Here is an 18,212-nt window from a genome sequence, read left to right as displayed (position 1 = left end):
GATCTCCTGGTTCTGCTCACTTCACTTTGCATCGGTTCGTATAGGTCTTCCCATGTTTTTCTGAAACCACCTCTCTCGTCACTTCTCCATCACAATTATATACCACAACCTGTTCAGCCATTGCCCAGTTGATAGGCATCCCCTCAATTTTTAATTCTTTGCCACCACAAAAAGGCCTGCTATAAATATTTTTGTACATAGAGGTCCTTTTCCTTTTTCTTTCATCTCTTTTGGATACAGACTTAGTAGAGGTATTGCTGGGTCAAAGGGTATGCAGAGTTTTATAGCTCTTTGGGCAGAGTTCCAAAGTATTCTCCAGAATGGTTGGACCAGTTCACAACTCCGTCAACAGTGAATTTGTGAACTTATTTTCCCACATTCCCTCCAGCATTTTTCATTTCTAATAGGTATGAGGTGGTACCTCAACATTTTAAATTTTTATTTCTCTAATCAATAGTGATTTAGAGCATTGTTTCATATAACTATAGATAACTTTAATTCCTTCTTCTGAAAACTACCTGTTCATATTCTTTGAACATTTATCGATTGGGGAATGGCCCTTATTTTTATAAATTTGGCTCAATTTCCTATATGTTTGAGAAATGAGACCTTTATCAGAGAAATTCACTGTAAAATTTTTTATGTTGTTTTATTGACTATGGTACCTTTTAGCAAAATGTTTCCCTGATTATCTCTTTTAATTAGGTCTACTTTTGCTTTTACTTGAGGTCATTATTGCTCCCCTTGCCTTTTTTTTTTTTAAACTACAGCTAAAGCATAATAGATTCTGCTCTAGCTCCTTATTTTAACTCTGTGTGTGCGTCTTTCTGTTTTAAATGTGTCTCTTGTAAGCAACATATTGTTGGATTCTGGTTTCTAATCTATTCTGCTATCTGCTTCCAATTTTTGGGTGAGTTCATCCCATTCCCATTTACAATTATGATTATTATATATTTCCCTCTATCCTATTTTCTTCTGCTTTTCCTTTTAGTTCTCTTTTTACTCTGTTCATCCTCAAAAGTTTTTTTTGCCTCTGACCACTAACTCTTTTAATCTTCTTTCCCTTTTATTACCTCCCCCCACTTTCTCTTATTCCCTTCTCTTCCTACTTCCTTGATGGGTAAGATAGTTTTTTATAGATGAATATGGAAATATCTTTTGCATGATTGCATGTGTATAACCTATATCATATTGCTTACCCTTTGGGGAGGGGGGAAGGAGAGAGAATTTGGAACCCAAATTTTAATGGAAGATGATGGGTTAAATTTGAAATATATAATTTCTTCTAAGAAAAGGATAGATTTCTATACCAGACTGAGTATGTATATTTATTTTTCCTTCTTTGAGCCAGTTTAGTGAGAGTGAGATTTAAATGTTACCTGCCACCCCTCCCCTGTTTCGCCTTCCACTGTAAAAGCTCTTTTTTGGCATGAACTAGTTTCCACCATTCTTTCTCACCCTTTCCCCATTTCCCAGTATATATATCTTTCTTACCCCTTCATATATATATATATTTTTGAGATCATCCCAACATAATCAAGTCATACCCATGCCCTCTGTCTATAGACTCCTTCTAACTGCCCTAATAATGATACAGTTCTTTAGGAGTTACCTGTATCATCTGCTCATATAGGAATGTAAACAATTTAACCTAATTGATTCCCTTATGATTTCTCTTTCTTGTATGCATTTTTATACTTCTCTAAGTCATGTGTTTGAATATGAAAAGCTTTGGCTTTTGCATCAAGAATGCTTGAAAGTCCTGTATTTCATGAAATATCCATTTTTTGCTCTGAAGGATTGTGCTCAGTTTTGCTGGGTAGGTTGTTCTTGGTTGTAATCCTAGTTCCTTTGCCTTGTGGAATATTATATTCCAAGCCCTCCACTCCTTTAATGTGGAAGCTGCTAAATCTTGTGTTATCTTGGAGACCTAATTGTGTCTCCATGATATTTGAATTCATTCTTTCTGGTTGCTTGCAATATTTTCTCTTTGACCAGGGAGGTCTAGAATCTGGCTATAATATTTTCAGTTTTCATTTTTGAATTTCTTTCAGGAGGTGATCAGTGGATTCTTTCAATTTGGATTTTACCTTTTGAATCTAAGGTATCAAGGCTGTTTTCTATGATAATTTCTTGAAATTTTATGCATAGGCTTTTTTTTTTTTAATCGTGGCTTTCACGTAGTCTAGTATTCTTTTTTCCCCCTCCTTTTTGGTGAGGCAATTGGGGTTAAGTGACTTGCTTAGGGTCACACAGCTAGTAAGTGTCAAGTCTCTGAGGCCAGATTTGAACTCAGGTCCTCCTAACTCCAGGGCCAGTGCTCTATCCACCACACCACGAAGTTGCCCCTAATATTCTTTAAAAAATTCTCTCTCCTTCATCTGTTTTCCTGGTCAGTTGTTTTTTCGATGAGATATTTCACATTTTCTTCTGTTTTTTTCATTTTTGACTTTTAAAATCGTTTCTTCTTTTTTTTTTTTTTTTTTGCAAGGCAGTTGGGGGTAAGTGACTTGCCTAGGGTCACACTCAGCTAGTAAGCGTCAAGTATCTGGTCTGAGACTGGATTTGAACTCAGGTCCTCCTGACTCCAGGGCTGGTGCTCTATCTACTTCGCTACCTAGCTGCCCCTAAAATTGTTTCTTGATGAATCATGGAGCTTCCATTTGCTGAACTCTAATTTTTAAGGAATTGTTTTCTTCATTGAGCTTTTGTACCTCCTTTTCCATTTGTCCAATTCTAATTTTTAAGGAGTCCTCTTCAGTGGAGTTTTGTGCCTTTTACCATTTGACCAGTTCTGTTTTTTAAGGTATTATTTTCTTCAGCATTTTTTTACTCTTTTATTAATAAGTAAGTAAGAGCCTCTTTTACTAAGCTGTTAATTCTCTTTTCATAATTTTCTTGCATCACTCTCATTTATTTTCTCAGTTTTTCATCTACCACTCTTATCTCTTTCTTTAACTCTTCTAGGAATTCTTGTTGGGTTTGTGTCCAGTAAGCACTTTTTTTTTTTTGAGGCTTTGCTTGTAGATGTTTTTGACATCATTGTTGTCTTCTAAGTTTGTGTCTTGGTTTTCCCTGCCGCTGTAGTAGCTTTTTTGGTCAAGTTCTTCTTCTTCTTCTTCTTCTTTTTTTTGGTGATTTGCTACTCCTTTTCCCAGCCTATTTCTTCACTTTGAACTTTATTTTAAAGTTGAGTTTACTCTCCTGGGAGTGGGGAGGCACTCTCCCACGCTTTATATTTTGTTGTGCTGCTCTTTTCAGGGCTAGTTTTGGGGGGTGTGGTCATTGTTCTATTGGTCTGTGCTCTAGTCTTTACCCAGGAAGAGCCTCTGCTTTCCTTCAGCCCAAAGTGCTAGTGCTCTTTTTGACCCTGGAACTGTGACCAATTTGCCTGCTCTCCTGCTGCAGCAAGTGCTAGTGCTTCTCTCTGCCTTGGAGCTATGACCAGGGCCCTTGCTCCCTTGTGACCAACTGTGACCCAGAAGTACATATGGGCAATAGAGTTGCCAAACAGTGCCATGATCTGCACCCACTGCCAGCAAAGGGTCTCCTGTAATCTCTTTCTGACCATTTGTCTGAACCCCTTCCCATCTCTGGGTTGAGACCTCCTGAATCTCTTGCTGCTGCTGTTGCAGCTGTCTCCAAGGCCCCCCACTGGGGTTGTTGCCATGTGCACTCCAGGCCAGCCCCCACCCCAGTGCCACAGATCTCTCCTGCCGACCCGCCATGTTGCTTTAGCCTGGAAAAATGTCTCACTCTGACCTTTTGTCAGCTCTGCTGCTCCAGAATTTGATTTGAGGCTTTATTTTAAAGTTGTTTGGAGGGAAATGTTGGGAGAGTTTGGATGGGTTGCTGTCTCTACCCTGCCATCTTTTCTCTCTCTTTCTCTCCCCCCACCCTCTAATTCAAATGTTATTCTACTGGGAATGCAAGTAGGCAAGCTTGGCTGGAACATAGGAATGTGTGGGACAGTAATGTGAAATTAATTTGGAAAGATAGGTTGGAGTCAGTTTGTGAAGCACTTTAAGCGTCAAATAGAATTTTATATTTTTTCCTAGAAGCAGTAGGGAGGCATAGCAGCTTTTAGCATGGAGCAGTGAACTGTGTTTCAGGAAAATCACATTGGCAACTGTGTCTCCAGAGGATAGATTGGAGAAGGGAGAGATAGTACCCAGAACGACCAATTAGGAGGCCAATGCAGTAGTCTGAGCCAGAGGTATGATGCCTGAGCTTGGTGGGTAGGGGTAGGGTTGGTTTGGGAGTGGCTTGTAGGAGCTAATGGAGAATGAAAAGTTGGGAATGACTCAGGTTATGAACTTGGGTGACCAGATGAATGGTGATGTCCTTGGGGGAAAAAAAATAGGGAAGTTAGGAGAAGAAGGGTAGGTTCAGTGGAGAAGATACTGAGTTTAGTTTTGGACATTTTGAGTTCAAGTTGGCCATTAGGATAAGCAGGTTGAGATACCTAATAGGTAGGAGGAGAACTAGGAAAAGGAAAGGCCAGAAAAAATCCAGAGAGGAGATAGTATTTAGGAAGAGAGGGTAGTCAACAGTGTCAAATGCTGTAAAGAGGTCAAGAAAGTTGAAGGCTGAGAAAGAGCTATTGGATTTAACAATTAAGAGATCATTGGTAACCTTGGTGAGAACAGTTTTTGTTAGTGTAGGAAGCTAGACTACAAGAGTTTGAGAAGTGATTGGGAGGTGAGGAAGTGGAGAAAAGTATGGATAGCTTTTCTATTAGTTTGAAAGGAAGGAGAATTATAGGGAAATAATCTAAGGGAGTGGCAGGGTCTGATTTAAATGTTTCTTAAGGACAAGGAAGAAAGGATGAGTTTGTAGGCATCTGATAAAAAGCCAGTGGATTAGCTAGATAGAAGGGTTGATGGTGGAAGAGATGAACTCTGGAGGAGATTGGAAGATATAGGAAGGGATACATCAAGTCCAAGTTGAATTATATCCATTGTAAGCCAACTATGTTTTTCTATTTTTAAAATTTTTAATTAATTTATTTTTAGTTTTCAACATTCACTTCCATAAGCTTTTGAGTTTTAAATTTTCTCCCCCTCCCCAAGATGGTATACAATCTGATATAGGCTCTACATATGCATTCATATTAAACATATTTTCACATTAGTCATGATGTAAAGAAGTATTAGAACCAATGGGAGGAACCACGAGAAAAGAAACAAAACAAAACAACAAAATTAAAAAAGAGATCAAATAGTATGCTTACATCTGCATTCAGACTCCATAGTTCTTTCTCTGGATATGCATAGCATTTTCCGTTATGAGTCTTTTGGAGATGTCTTAGATCCTTGCATTACTGAGAAGAGCCAAGTCTATGAAAGTTAGTCATTGCACAATGTGGCTGTTACTGTGTACAATGTTCTGGTTCTGCTCACTTCACTCAGCATCAGTCCATGTAAGTCTTTCCAGGTTTTTCTGAAGTCTGCCTGCTCACCATTTCTTATAACATAATAATATTCCATTACATTCATATACCATAACATGTTCAGCCTTTGTTGGTATTGATGATGGTATCCTCTCAATTTCAAATTCTTGGCCACCACAAAAAGAGCTGCTAGAAATATTTTTGTACATGTGGGTCCTTTTCCCATTTTTATGATTTCTTTGGGATACAGACCTAAAAGTGGTATTGCTGGGTCAAAGGGTAGGCACAGTTTTATAGCCCTTTGGGCATAAGCCAACTATGTTTTTCAATATTTATTAAACTATTCATAGTATGCTAGGTGCTATGGGAGATACAAAGATGGATAAGAAACTATCCTTATCCTTGTGGAGGCTACAAGTTTGTTAGGGAAAAAAAGAATTCTATCTCAGGTCTTCTTGACCCTAGACCTGGCTCTCTCCATGGAGCCACCTACACAGCTCTTTGAGAATGGATATTGAAGGTAATGAGGTTTTTAAAAACAGCAAGCCAGCAAATAAATGTTGAACACCTAGTATGAGCCAAGCATGGTGGCAAGCATTGGTGGGTATAAAACATGGCACCCATTCTCAAAGGGAGGCAATATCTATATCTATTATTGATATAGATAAATATAGATAGAGAGATATACATGCATACATATTTACACATATATGTATATGCATACATGTACACACACATTTACATATATGTATACATAGGTGTGTGTGTATAAAACATGACACTCATTTTCACTAGGGAGGCAAGATAGTAGACACATACACACATATACATAGAGTAATAAGACAGTTTACACAAATGCTAAATTGAGTTGTATAGATTAGAAATACTATTGGGGTTCAGAGAAGGAAGACGCTAGAATGGACCCTACTATTCAGGGAAGATTGTGGAAGAGATGAGATATGAATTGGGCCTTGAAGGCTAGAGGTAGAATTTGGATAGGTAGAAAAGAGGTGAGGTTGAGGATAGGAGGGTGGTGTTCTCAGGGGATAGAATGACATGAGTAAAGGAATGGAATCAAAGATCTATTGGGACAGTGAGGAGATTGTTATTACTGGAGTGGAGAGACTGTTTGAGCGCAGAGGGAGGTTGAGGTAGGATGGGTTGGGGCCAAAGTGCTAGAGGTTCTTGAATGTCAAACAGAGGAATCTAGACTTTGTTTAATAGGTAGTAGAGTGTCATTGTAAATTGTTTTACCTCAAAGAAGTGAAGCAGGTTAGTAGGAGCCTCTGTTAGACATTTTTTCACTCACTACCCCCTTTCCTCAGCCAAGACCTTATGTGTGAGGGTTTTGTTTGTGGAATGTCTTGGACTGATATTAGAGTCTAGAGAGAAGAAACATTAGTGTTTATTGAGTCCAATTTCATCATTTTCATAGAATCACAGATGTCACAGTTGGAAAAGGCCTCGGAGGCCACTTAGTTCAAACTGTATCCAAACAAGAATTACATCTCAACAAGGGGTAATCCAGGCTTTACTCCAAGACCTACAGAGAAGGGGCAGAGGGGTGTGTGTGTGTGTGTGTGGGTGTGTGTATGTGTGTGTGTGTTTGGGGGGGGTGCATTTCCTCTCAAGACTCCCTTTTGTTAGTAAATTTTTTTTAATCTCAGATTGAAATCTGTCTTGCGCATTTTAGTCCTCTGTTGACATCTAGTCTTAGCAGACTCAAATTAGATGTTGGCTTTGGCTTCTTATATGAAGTCATTATTTCTATGTTTTTCTCCTTTTTTTGCACTTATTGACCCTGGCTCTTCTATACTAGAAGGCTATAGCTTGTTTTAAGAAAGAATGAGATCAGACAAAATTAGGGGGAAAGGGGTGTAATGAGAAACTGGTGGGGTCATTAATGCTGCCCTGGGGCTCAATTTGGTGAACAATGCCAAGAAGTTACCAGTAGGGGGGATTTTCCCCAGTTCTAACCATTTACGTAACTCACTTTTCCCTAGAGAGCTCAGACTTGACTTGACAAAATATGCTTTTCCAGCAACGATTCTCTTTGACCTTTATCCATTTCACAGATTGTGCATTAATCCAAACTTAAACAAAGATAGAGTAGGTTTATGGTCTCCTTACCTCCTCCTAGGACCCCTCTTGAGAGAAATATTTCATAGATGAAAAACAGTAATTCCCCCCACCCCAATTCTTTGTCCTGTCTCTCTCTACTTCTTTTCCTTCCTGCTCCCCGCAGTGTTCATGTCTCTTATAATCTGTGGAATGGGAGAACTGATGCAACTCAATGAAATAGTTGGCCATGGAAGTGCTATGGTAGGAACCTCAGTATGGTCAGGCAGTTAGAGTAACCCAGCTGAGCTTAGGAGGTCTGATGTATCTGCATATTTTGCCAAACAAAAGATTAATGCTGTTTAACCATCTTGTGGCATGATTTATTTATTTCATATTTATAAGCACAGTGTATTAGATTCTAAGGAGAGGTTACAAAGATAGATCACAGACCACCAAGAAGTCTACTTTTCTATGCAATGTCAGGAATTGGGATGAAACTTTGAAAAAAGGCCTAGTCTTGACTAGCAGCCACTCTCCTCCCTCTTGGCCCCTGCCAAGACTTAGGGTTGTTAGCAGGGCTTTAATTTCTCTAGTGCCAGGGAATTATAACTTTGTTCGATCCACAGATATTTATTGAACATCTTGATTCCTCATGTGGCCCAGAAGCTTCCATTGCAAAACAGCAGCAGGGCCCAAGTGTTTTATATAATCAGCCAAAAGCGCAAATCTAACCATTCTCTCTGAGGGAGTCCCAAGGAACCTTAGCTCCTTTCTTCAGCTCAGCAGTTCAATTCAACAGGCATTTATTAATCACTTACTAAGTGCAAGGGGCAGCTAGATAGTAGATAGAGTGCTGGGCCTGAAGTCAGGAAGATCTGAGTTCAAATTTGGCCTCAGACACTAGCCTTGTGACCCTTGGGCAAGTCACTTAACCCTGTTAGCCTCAGTTTTCTCATCTGTAAAATGAGCTGGAGAAGAAAGTGGTAAACCATTCCAGTATCTTTGCTGAGAAAACCTCAAATGGGGTCACGAAGAGTTGGACACAACTAAAATGACTGAACAATAACAGCTAAGTGCAAGATACTTCTGTGCTAGGCATTTTAACATTTACCTTGATTTTTATCACCTACCTTTAAAGTTTTGATTTGTGCTAGGAACCACAGTGTATGGTTCCATTGTGAAAATGAATTCCAGAAGAGATCAGATTCTTCAGTGTCCCCAAGACTACATTTGAAGAATAATTGCTACTTCCTGGTAGGACTATGTTTGATCTGCCCAGGCCTAATGGGGGTGTTCAGATCATGATAGAATTTAACTTTTTAAATTTTTTAAAAAAATTTTTAGGCAGTTGGGGTTAAGTGAAGTGTCAAGTGTTTGGTCTGAGGCCAACTTTGAACTCAGGTCCTCCTGACTTCAGGGCCGGTACTCTATCCACTGTGCCACCTAGCTGCCCCTCATGATAGAATTTAGAACAGAAAGAGATCATAAGGATCATCTGGGCCTGTCCATCCATCTTATACATGAGTAAATTAAGGTTTAGTGACTTGTTTGAGGTTTCACAGTTATTGAAGTGTCAGTGTTAGGGTAAAAACTCATGTCTCCTGAGTCTAGGTCCAGTATTCTTCCTACCCCAATATGCTGTTTCTTTGCCAGTTTTACTCATTTTAGCCCAACCATCTAGCTGTTCATTCTGTTTATAGTGGGTTTGTCTCTATTTATGTGTGTACCTCTTAGCCTGTGCATCTGTGATTAGGTGTGTTGTTGAACAAGCATTTCATGAATGATTATCATGTGTATATGTATGTGTACTTGTCAGGTACCTATTTAGGAAAAAATTTATTTACATGCCTTTGGGGAGATAAGCATTCTAGGAATCTGAAATGTATTTATATTCATGTATATTTATATGTGTGTATGGGTATGTGTCTCTCTATGAGGGAATGTATATGCTATGGTGGGTCATGCCATCTGATCTGGATATAGGTGCAGAATGGAAAATGAAAGAATCTGTATAAGAAACAATAACAAAGAGTCTATAAATTTGAGTTTCCTTCCTTTATAACAATAGTCAGCTTTTCTATAGTGCTTAGTGTAGTGCCTGGCACACAGTAGGTGCTTAATAAATGTGTATTGATTGTTTTGAGATTTGCCAAATGCTTTACATCCATTATCTGGTTTGTCCAAGCAATAGTCCTATGAAATGATGGGTTCAGAAATGTTAAGTGACTTGCCTTTGGCCATATAGCTGACAAATGGCAGGTATGGGATTCGAATCTAGATCTTTTCTGAATCCAAGCCCAGCATGCTTTCTACTAGACCTTGACACTTCTTAGTCTGGAAGTTATTGCTGATATCTAATCTCAGGCACAGTCTCTGTCACTGTTTAGGGCCCTTTTCATTTGTTCTGTCATTGAGGAAAGTGAGAGCAGCGCTTGTGTAGACCAAGATGTCACTGGAGTGGTGATTGTTCTGTTCTTCATGATACTTTCTTTCATTAAAGTCAATATTTGAGTTAATAATAATATGCCTCTCAAGACCTTTGCTATGAGATTACTTAATTTTTTTTATGAGATATTATTTTATTTTTATTTGATTATTTAATCAAATTATTAATATTTGTAAAATGCTTAGCACAGTACCTGTCACATAGTAGGTGCTTAATAAATGCTTGTTTCTTTTCCTTTTCCCTACTGTGAGAAATTTAAGGCACTTGACTTACCAATTCTTAGTCATGTTCACAGTAGTTCTCCATGTCCGTAGGAGAGAATTTACAAATTTCCCACCCATTTAACAGATAAGGAACACTGAGGATAAGTAAAGATAAGGACTTGCTTAAAATCACAAAGTGAGTTGAAGATCCAATCAAAATCAGGAACCCTAGTTCTTAACCTTAGCTCTGTCCATCTCCTTGCTTCATTTGTTTCTCATTTCTCCATCAATGTCACTTGAGCCTCAAAAATTTCAGCTGCAATTGTTAGCAGGACAGCTGTAAGGGTCATTCTTGTTGCTTTGTAGTCAACCCCAAATAATCATATTCTTGTGGAGATGAGAGGCCTGTGTGTGTTATTTTGGTTTGATGGGATGAACTCTGATCTCTGGAATTTCTGTGTCTGCTTATAGCTGCTGGACTTTGAAAACTGATTTGGAAAGAAAAGAACAATTCTAGATAAAAATCAAAGGATCCTGGATTAGCTTTAGAATCTTTCTCATTTTTTACCCTATGGTTAAGTGCTACACCATCCCGAGTTGGCTGTTTTGGGAGCTTGGAAGTAGATGGGTGAAGAGAATGGGTAGCTGCCATATTTAGCTCCAGAATTTTTTTTTTGCATGTGTGTTAGATGAGATGATGAAGGAGAGGAAGAATTTAATATGTTTATTAGAACACAAAGAGACCTTAAAGACCATCTGACCTTGTCCACCAATCTTACACATATGGGGAAACTGAGGCTCAGTGACTTGTTTGAAGTCACATAGCTATTAAATGTCAGTGTTAGGATAAAAATTTACATCTTCTGAATCTAGGTCCAGCACCCTTTCTACTTGCTTATTTTTCTTTTAAAATATTTTCTTGTTGCTATTTACTTTTTTTTTTAAACATCACTGGTACTTCCTAATGACATTTGGAGTAAATAAATTCTGTGAAGCAGAGCAAATCAACACATTAGATATATCTGAAAATGTATGTCTTATTCTATATTCAGCCCATCTCCTCTTTGCCAAGAAGTGGGAAGTGTACTTTTTCTGTTCTTTATCTGTCCTTTTGAAATCATGATTGGCTACTTGTATTGAACTTTGCTGTTGTTTTCCCCGTACATTATTGAGAGAATCTTGTAAACCATTCCCCTCATTTTTTAAATTTCTTTCTGTATCGTTACATGTCTTTCCAAATTTTTCTGAATTCTTTATCATTTCTTAGAAAACAGTAATATTCCATTACACTTTGAAGATGTTAAGGTTCTGAAGGGACACTTATTTCTTTCCCTTATTGGAATCTTAGCATTACATCATCATGTGACACCTTTAAATTGGTCAAATAAATTTCTGAACTCTTGTGTTTGTATTTCAGAGTTCCTTTTCAGCTCTGTTTTCCCTCCATCAAATACACTTGAAATTTATCTAGGGTTAGGGTTTAGGGTTAGGGTTAGGGTTAGGAGCTCTGGATTTTGCCTTTGATATTCCTGGAACTTTTCCTTTTGGGGTTCCTTTCAGGAGATGATTGGTCAATTCTTTTTATCTTTGCCTTTTGGTTCTAATACATTTGAGCAGTTATTTTATGATTTCTTAAAATATAGCACTGGGGGGACAGCTAGGTGGTGCAGTGGATGGAGTGCCGGCCCTGAAGTCAGGAGGACCTCAGTTCAAATCTGGCCTCAGACCGAACACTTGACACTTATTAGCTGTGTGACCCTGGGCAAGTCACTTAACCCCAATTGCCTAAAAAAAAAAATATATATATATATACACATATATACATATATACACACATATATATATAGAATATAGCATTGAGGCTATTTGTCCTCCTGGTTTTTAGGGAATCTACCGATTCTTAAATTTTCTCTCCTGTTTTCTGTATCAGTTGTTTTTTTTTATATCAGGTATCTGACATTTTCTTCTATTTTTTCCAATATTTTGATTTTATTCTACTATTTCTTGAAGTTTCATGGAATCATTCATTTCTGTTTGCTTGGTTTTCAAGGATTCCATTTCTTTGGTAAGGTTTAGCACTTTTTCCTCCAAGCTACTTGTTTTCCTTCCATTTCTTTCCCTCATTTTATTTTACTTTACGTTATTCTTATTTTACTTTAAAATTTTCTTCATTTCTTCTAGATTTTCATGTGGAAAATCCATTTTGTCCTTTGAGTCTGTTTACAGTTGTTAGGGAGTTAAAATTTGCAGTACTTTGTGGTTCTGCTCTGTCTAGCTTTCATTCCTGAATTGGGTTCTATGCCAGGGCTGGGTTCCACTTCTTGTTGCACTTTTGGGTGGGATGGTTAACTCTGCTTGGTCTTGTCCTGGACCTTTGGCTTTCTTGTGCTGATTCTACCTCCTGGCATTAGACCCGAGAGTCCTTTCTCACACCTGAGGGCAGACTCATAGGGATCTCTGAATTTCTGGGCCTCGTCTATCTCGTCCTTACCGTTGCTGGTTGGCTTCATGTTGGTTGCTGACTGTCACGGTCCCCACATTGGAACTCAGAGGAATTTTCCATTCTTGCAGCATCTCAACTCAGAACCTTGTGGGCCTCTTGTGTCTCAGCACTGGTGGTAGTGCTTGCTTTGCTTGGAGGACCCCCTTGCCTGATACTCTTGGGCCTGTGGTTGAAATTTTAAGTTGGAAGAAGTCATTTGCTATAGTTTCTTATTGGGTTTCTTGATTATTATTAAATGTTTTTGTTGGAGTTGGTTTAGGGAAGCTGGACAGTCAGCCTGTTGTTCAGGGTAGCCATTCCCTATAAACTTTCACAGTGGTAAGAAGAGGGGACTATATTTAGGTAGATGCCAATAGTATTGCTATTCTGACTTTATGGTGGAAAGAGCACTACATATGGCATCAGAGGACCTGTGTTCAAATCCTGGCTTCATCATGTGTTGTCTGTGTATCTTTGGGTGTGTCACTGAGCCTCCTTTGGCCCCAGTTTCCCTCATCTGTAACATGATCTCTAAAATCCTTTACAGCCTTAAATGCTGTGATCCTATAAACTGCCTCCCTTGCAACTTCTGTGTCCCGTTTTTAATCTGGCCCCAAAGCCATGTTTACCTTGGCCTCCTGGTAGGATATTGCCAAATTGAATAGCCTTTTCATTTGGGCCTATCATGATCCAAGTAAGGATGTTACTCAACCTAAATGGGTCATTGTCAGGAAACTTGTAAATCTTGGTTGTTTGAATGGAAAATTCCTGGTGCTTCATGGGCCCCCCATTGCTGGCTGTGTTAGCCAGCTGGACTCAGGAGATGCAATCACAGCTGGATTGGCTCCAAGACCTGTTCTTTGTAGAAAGCAGGCTCTCTGGCCTTGTGCTTATGAGAGGCAGTCTGGCAGTTTACTTGCTTAGGGTGAGTCATAAAGATTTCTTTTCCTCTGGGCACTGGGCTTAAGTCATTAAGGGTGGATTTGATTAAAACCATTTTTTTTTGAGTTGTTTTTATTCTGAACTTAACAAACACCAAATAAGATGAGATTTACCATATACAAAGCAGAACGGAAAAAACAGGATTGTAGCTGGGAAACTGCTAGCTTCTCTTTTTAAGTACACAACAAATTCAGCATATTATTTTCAAAGCTGTCCTGCTTCTCTCTTTTCCTACAGATTTTCCTCCTATTCTTTTCTCTACATTTTGTAACTGCTTTGGTGACCCACTTTTCTTACTTTTCTTCTTTTTTCATTTTGGCAGCCTTTTGGTTAGGTCCTGTGGTTGGTTGTTCATTTCACTGACCACTGTTCTTAAGTCTTTCTTTATAATGTTACTTTTATTGTATAAATTTTTCTGGTTCTGCTCACTTCATTGGCATCAGTTCACATGAGGATTGTCTGGAGCTGTCCCTTTTGTTATTTCTTATAGCATAGTGATAGTCTACTATATTAGTATATGTGTGTATATGCATGCATGTATATATGTGTATGTGTATATGTTCATGTATGTATATATACATATACGCATGCATATGTATATGTAGATATGTGTACATATGTATGTGTATGTATATGTATGTATGTATATATGTATGTATATTTTTATGAATGTGTACACACATTATAATTCATTCTGTTCTTACTCATTTGATGGGTACCCACTGTATTTCTAGTTCTGTATCGCTACAAAAAGAACTGCTGTAAATATTTTTGCACATGAATCCTTTTCCTTTTTCTTTACTCTCTTTGGTGTAAAAGCCTAGTAGTGGTATTGGTTGATCCAAGGATATACACAGTTCACTGATTTTTTTATCTTGTATATATCTCATTTGCACAGTTACTTTCATGTTGTGTCTCCTACCTCCCATTGATTGTGAGCTTCTTGAGGGCAGGAATTGTTTTGCCCTTCTTTTTCATCCTTGTTTAGTGTAGTGCCTAGCACATATTAGGTTCTTAATAAATGCTTGTTGACTTGGGCATAGTTCCAAATTGCTTTCCAGAATGACTAGAACGATTTGCAGCTCCACCAACAATGTATATATTCCTTTCTTTACATTGCCCCTCTAACAATTGCCATTTAAAAAAAATATCTGCCAGTTTGATGGGTATTAGGTGGAACCTGAGACTTACTTTTAAATTACATTTCTCTAGTTTGTTTTTTTTTTGTGATTTGGGACATTTTTTTCATATGGTTATTGATAAGTTGAATTACTTCCTTTTAGAACTTCCTGTTCATATCCTTGAAGTTTGTCAAAATAGAAAATAGCTCTTGCTCTTATATATCTGAATCAGTTCCTTATATATTTTGGATATGAAAATTTTATCAGAGAAACTTGTTACAGAGATTTCCCCCCCCCAATTAACTGTTTTCTTTATAATTTCAACTGCATTGGTTTTACTTTTGCAAAACCTATTATTTTATTATTATCAGAATTATCCCTTTTATTTCCTGTGATCCTCTCTAGCCCTTGTTTCATCTGAACTTTTCCCCTCTCCATAGATCCAAAAGAAAATGTTTTCTTTGCTCATTTGAGTTGCATATGATATCACCTTTCATGTCTAAGTCACGATTCCATTTGGAGCTAGTCTCAGTATATGGTGTGAGGTATTTGTTTAAAGCTAATTTCTGTCAGAATGTTTTCCGAATTTCCCAGCAGTTTTTATGAAAGAGTTAGTCCTTACCCTAGCAGTTGGGATCTTTTTTTCAAAATTTATTTTATTTTTAGGACTGAATTCTCTCCTTCCCACCTTTCTCTTCCCCTCAGTGAGAAAAAAGGATGAAAAACAAAACCCATTTTAAGTGTGTATAGTCAAGCGAAACAAATCCCTCCATTGGCTTTTCTTCTCCCCCTTCAAAGCAGCAGCAGCAGCAACACCAACAGCAAAAACATAAACCTTTGTTAGGACTGAGTCCCTCACCTCTCTTGTCTGGAAGTGGGTAGCATGTTTCATCATGAGTCCTCTGGAACTGTGTTTGGTCATTGTGTTGATCAGAGTTCCTAAGTGTTTCAAAGTTGTTTGTCTTCATAATATAATTATTCTCCTGATTCTGCTCATTTTAACCCTGTCACAATTCACATAAGTCTTTCTAGGTTCCTCTGAAACCATCCCCTTCATTTCTTACAGCACAGTATTCCATAACATTAATATAACATAGTTTGTTCAGTCATTGTCCAATTTATGGATACTTCCTCAAGTTTCCAATTTTTTGCCCCCATGAAAAGAGCTGCTTTGAGGTATAGATACAGTAGTGGTATTGTTGGGTCAAAGGTTATACACAGTTTAATAGCTTTTGGGGCATAGTTCCAAATTGCTTTCTAAAATGGCCAGGCCAGTTTGCAGTTACACCAACAATGCATTAATGTACCCTTTCCTCCAGAGTCCCTCCAACATTTGTCAGTTAGTAAACATTTATTAAGCACCTGCTATGTGTCAGCCACTGTGCTAAGTGCTTTTTTTGTCATCTTTGCCAATCTGCTGGGTATGAGGTTGTATAGTTGTTTTAATTTGCATTGGTCTAATTGTTAGTGATTTAGAGCACGTTTTCATATGACTATAGTTAGCTTGGATTTCTTTCTCTGAAAACCATCTATTCGTATTCTTTGACCATTTATAAGTTGGAATAATTTTAATTACTTGCCTATATATCTTAGAAATGAGACCTTTATCAGAGAAATTTATTGCAGATTTTTTTCATTTGAGAGCTTTGGATTTATGAAAGTGAGACTGGAATTGGAAGAAATTTGAGGCAGGAAGACCAATTAAGAGGCTGTCTCAGTAATCATGGTGAGAGGTGAAAAATGCGTGAAATAAAATGAGTAGAGAGGTATCAGATGCAAGAGATGTGGTAAGCCAACAATTTGTAGAATTTGGCAGCTGATTGGCTGTGTGGACTGAAGGAGAATGAAGAGTCAAAGATAATGCTGATATTACCAGGATAGTGGAAGGTGGGTTGTGCTTTCAACAGAGAAAGAGAAGCTTGGAAGAGGGCAGGGTTTGGGGGGAAAAGTAATGAGTTCATTTTTAGATATATTGAGTTAAAGGTGTCACTGGGACATCAAGTTTGAAGTGTCCTGTAGGCAATTATCTCCATTACATGTAATGTTGGCTCTTTGTTTACCATGTTAATAAAAGGTTCATTTATTCTTATTTTGTTGAAAGCTTTTTTTAATCTAGTGATATAGCTATGTAATTTTTATTGTTTTTGTTATTAATGTGGTCTATTATGTTTACAGTTTTTTAAATATTCAGCCAACCCAAATTCTTGGTAAAAATCTAGCCTGGTTATATGATATAATTTTTTTAATTGCATCAATTTTCATTAGAATTTATAGTTTTCTTTCTCTGTTTTCTCTTGTCCTGGTTTAGGTATCAAGACAATATTTGCATCATAGAAGGAAACTGGTAAGACTTTTTCTTTTCCTGTTTTTTTTTTTGTTTTTGTTTTTTGCAAATAGTATATATGATATTAGAAGTATTTGTTCTTTGAATGCTTAATAGAATTCACTAAAAATCCATCTGGTCCTAGTTCCCCCCCCCCCCACTGAGTATTCATTTATAGCTTTTTCAATTTCTGAGCATTTTATATTTTCATAAGTATTTATCTATTTCATTGAAGTGATGTGTTTTATTTGCATGTAATTGGACAAAATAGTGTTTAATAATTTCTTTGTTTATTTTTGTGAATTCTTTTTTATTTTAATATTTAAAATTTTCTTCTTTTTAAAGAAATTACACTAGATAATAGTTTATTTAATATTTTATTTCCAAAAAACTTCTTACTTTTATTGATAATTCATTTTTTTTTTGGCTTCAAGTTTTATTAATCTCTTCTTTGACTTTCAGAATTTCTCTTTTTGTATTTACATGGGTTTTTTGATTTGTTACTTTTTAGTTTCATACCCAATTCTTTGATCTATTCTTTTTCTCTTTTGCTGGTAAAAGTGTTTATTTCATAGGCTCGTAGATTTAGAGGTTAAACAGACCTTAGAGGCCCTGATGTCTAGCCTCTTCATTTTACAGATGAAAAAACTGAGGCAGTTTGTGACACTGTCAGTGTCACATAGCTAGCACGTGTCTCAGGCAGGATTTGAACTCAGTTCTTTCTGAAACAAAGTTGAGTGCTGCATACATTATGCCACCTACCTCCCTATAAATCTTCCCTAAGGACTGCTTTGTCTGCATTCTAAAAATGTTGTTATATTGTCCTATGTTGCCATTTTTGGGAGTACAAAGTTATTGCTTGTTTCTACTGTCCTTTGACTCACAATTCTTTAGGATTAAATTAGTTGCAAATTAATTTTAATGCTTCAGGTTTTTTATTGAATGTAATAGTTATTTCATTGTATTTAATGAAGGACATATTTAAAATTTCTTCTTTTCTGCATATGTTTATGAGATTTTTATTCCCTAATGGTCAATTTTTGTAAATGTGACATTTGCTGCTTAGCAATAAGTGTACTTCTTTTATACCCATTTAGTAATCACCAGAGGGATCTAGCCAATTTTCCTAAATTCTATTCAGGAATTCATTTATCTTTCCTTCCTTCCTTCCTTCCTTCCTTCCTTCCTTCCTTCCTTCCTTCCTTCCTTCCTTCCTTCCTTCCTTCCTTCCTTCCTTCCTTC

General features: G+C 37.4%; 1 protein-coding gene across 2 annotated transcripts in view; it reads left to right on the top strand.

Annotated features, from left to right (window-relative positions):
- Window positions 1-18,212, top strand: part of TSPAN9 (tetraspanin 9) — a 229,800-nt gene that overhangs the window by 7,373 nt on the left and 204,215 nt on the right. For both annotated transcript variants that reach the window (XM_027856405.1, XM_027856406.1), the window contains exon 4: window positions 16,956-16,991. The gene's annotated coding sequence lies outside the window, so the exon portion shown is untranslated. The remainder of the gene's footprint in view (window positions 1-16,955; window positions 16,992-18,212) is intronic.

This window comes from Vombatus ursinus, unplaced genomic scaffold (genome assembly GCF_900497805.2).
Source record: "Vombatus ursinus unplaced genomic scaffold, bare-nosed wombat genome assembly UNPS02011431.1, whole genome shotgun sequence".
NCBI lineage: Eukaryota > Metazoa > Chordata > Mammalia > Diprotodontia > Vombatidae > Vombatus > Vombatus ursinus.
Note: the sequence above shows the minus strand (reverse complement) of the source record. Positions and strands in the feature narration are given on the sequence as shown.